This window comes from Mus musculus, chromosome 6 (assembly GCF_000001635.26).
Source record: "Mus musculus strain C57BL/6J chromosome 6, GRCm38.p6 C57BL/6J".
Lineage (NCBI taxonomy): Eukaryota > Metazoa > Chordata > Mammalia > Rodentia > Muridae > Mus > Mus musculus.
The window spans coordinates 76452915-76456208 of NC_000072.6; the positions used below are offsets into that span (position 1 = coordinate 76452915).

Consider the following 3294-nt stretch of genomic DNA (forward strand, 5'->3'; position numbering starts at 1 on the left):
TAGAATCCTGAGAGTTTCCTACCTAGTCCATGGACAACTTCTCTGAAGAGTGTCTCCCCTCTCTCAGCAATTTTTTGCTTCATAGGCTGGGAGGGGCCTTAGTAAATCTCCCAAGATCCTGAACCTTCTCTGCTATAAGTTTCATGAGCTCCTACCTTCTTCTAAAATGGAATGTTTCCGTTCAAAATAAATAGGCAATTTTTGTTCATCTTTGCATGAATGGCACCAGATAGAGGGTCACATTTGTATTGCTTATTCGCCAGGGTGTGGCAATATAATCAAATATATGAGCCTATGGGGTCAATTTGTATTCAGTCTCCCACAGGGTTCTTTTCCTTGCAGGCTAGAGGAAACTAAAGCCAAAGCTCTAGAGTCTTAAGTTTGGGCACTTGACAAAAAGAAGAAAATTACTTCAGAATCCTGCTTATTTGTCTGCTTGCTTCGGTCTTTAGCCACCTTTGACCGTGAAAGATTCACTACTAAATATTTTGAGAATATTTTCTCATGCTGATTATTCGTGTGCATACAATAGGATATTGAGAGGCTTTTCTGTTTTGCCATATGAAATATGAAATAAAAACAGTTCAGTTCTTTCCAAACCTAACACTCTGCTAAAAAATTATAGATTCTCACATATAGTTATGAGGTATATACCTGTACTTAGGTCAGTTCCTTTCTTCCCTCATATGTTTTCTGTGAATTTTTTTTAGCTTGTATCCCTTGTATACACAGATATATGCATTAGTCAGCAAGATAACACAGTAAGTACAAGTATATTCAGCAAAGCCTCAGAAGCTGAGTTCGTTCTCTGGGGCATGCATGGTAGAAGGGAATTGACTTCCAGGAGTTGTCTTTTAACCTCCACGTGTACTCTGGTGTTGCAAGCATACACACACACACACACACACACACACACACACACACACATACACACACACGTGCACCCATACAAAGCAAATTCACATGGCTCAGATTAGAATAAATGCCAAATAAAAATTCTTGTTTGATGACTGACTACAATACTAGTGGTCACCTCAAATTGAATTTAGAGTCCTTAAATTCAAAATACAAAGATCAGGATAAGACACTGACATATGCGATTTAACACATTTATGTGCTTGGTGTGAAATAGACAAGATTTGTTTTTGTTCAGGTGCAGGAATTTTTCAGGCAGTATTAATTCAGTTACATTCACATCACTGTGCAATGATGCTGATCAAGCCTGTGAAACAACTTCTTCCACCCTTTCCACATTGATTTATTTCTATATGCTAACTATAGGTTGTTTCCTGTGAAGGCATCACCCAGACTTCCTGCTTTTATCGCTTGTGCTTACCTTTTGTTAAGCAATGAGAGTTGCTGACAGTTTAGGTATTGTGGTAACTGCAACAGAACTTTACCAACCTTAGGTTTTACAGCACCCTTCAATGTACTTACCGTAACTCAGTATTGTTGAATTACTGTCCACATCAATGGGGAGATCTTTCATGTTGTACTGGTTTGCTTTGATTTTGTTAAGTTTCCAGGAGTAACTCTTTTGTAAAAGTTCCTAAGTCACCTCTAACATATTTTATTCCTCTCTAGATTCAATTCATTCAACAGGGCTTGTAATTTTCCAAGTGATACCATAAAAGCATAGTTAAAAATGCTTGAAAAACGATGTCTTAATATTCATACAGTCAGATAAAGCAAGCATCTAAAAAGATTGCAAAAAGAAATATTAACATTATACATTACCTCAAACTATTTAAGCAATTTCAGTCAAGTTAAGACAAGTCTATCATAGATTATTTGTAAAACATCTAAATGTTTTACTATTCAAATGATAATTGTATACTTTGGGACACATGAATATGTTTCCAATAGGTAAGTACATTACATTTAAATAGATGCTCATTTTTCATTATTGCATGAAATATTTTATAAAATACCATTTAATTAAGGCTTAATTTCAATGTTATTCATCTCTTTTTCAAATTGTATGTGTTTTCTGTTTATAATGATCCTGGCACATTGAAACATTCTGTTTCATAGTGATGACACTGGGTGAGTGTTTACTGCTGGAGAATGGTATTCCTCTATGTTATCAAACATGATCATAAAATTCATTGGCTTATAACATGTAACATAATGTCATAGTGGTCAATGATAGTGTCTATTATTGACTATTATTTTTAATGCAGTTTCTTTGTATATATTGTCTCATTTTTAAAAAAATAATTCTGATTGTCAATATTAACAGTATTGTAGGTGAAGCTCACTTTTATTTCTTAGAATCCAGGGTCTCAATTTAACGTCATTTCTTTTTTTTTTTTTTTTTTTTTTTTTTTTCACTATGAATTGCTTTAATGGTGGTAACTGTACAAGTGATGTCAGGACACAGGATAGCAAATGCACAGTGGACATGGCTAGCAGACAGACTGTGAATGAATAAAGAGTTCACACTGTTCCCATGCTTTAGCGACTAAGACAGCTCTAAGCCACCTCTTCCTCAGCCTCCTCCTCAAACTCTCCCTCTTCCTCAGCTGTAGCATTCTGCTACTGCTGGTACTCGGACACCAGGTCATTCATTTTGCACTCAGCCTCAGTGAACTCTATCTCATCCATGTCCTCACCCGTGTACCAGTATAGGAAGGCCTTATGTTGGAACATGGCTGTGAACTGCTCTGAGATGCATTTGAACAGCTCCTGAATAGCGATGCTTTTGTTGATGAAGGTAACAGACATTTTTAGGCCCCAAGGTGGAATGTCTTCACATTGTTGGAGAACCACTCAACAAAGTAGCTGCTGTTCTTGTTTTGGACGTTGAGCATCTATTCGTCCACCTCCTTCATAGACATGTGGCCCCTGAACACTGCAGCCACAGTCAAGTAGCGCCCATGTCTTGGATCATAGGCAGCCATCATGTTCTTGGCATTAAACACCTGCTGGGGGAGCTCAGGAACTGGTACAGTTTGGGGTGGGGTGGGGTGTATGTTTTGTTTGTTTGCTTTTCCAATCTGAAACATATATATCAAATGTCTTGGAGATGCACAAAGCTTTTTGGTAGGGAAGTTTTTTTTCCAAGTTACTTTTCATTTGTTTTCTCAATGAGAGGTTTTTTGGTTTTTTTTGTTTGTTTGTTTGTTTGTTTGTTTGGTTTTTGGTTTTTTTTATTTGCCTTCTGATATACATAATAATTTCTGGCAAAAGGCCTGCCATTTGTATAAAGAATTTTGGTTTTGTTTCTCCATATGTGATTTCATATCTGGTCACCTTTAATTAGTTTCCTGTATCTTTAATTCTAAATGTTCT

The 3294-nt window shown here is 36.5% G+C and overlaps 1 pseudogene; it reads right to left on the reverse strand.

Annotated features, from left to right (window-relative positions):
• Nucleotides 1-2303: 2303 nt before the first annotated feature.
• Nucleotides 2304-3008, reverse strand: Gm44163 (annotated as a pseudogene).
• Nucleotides 3009-3294: the final 286 nt, after the last annotated feature.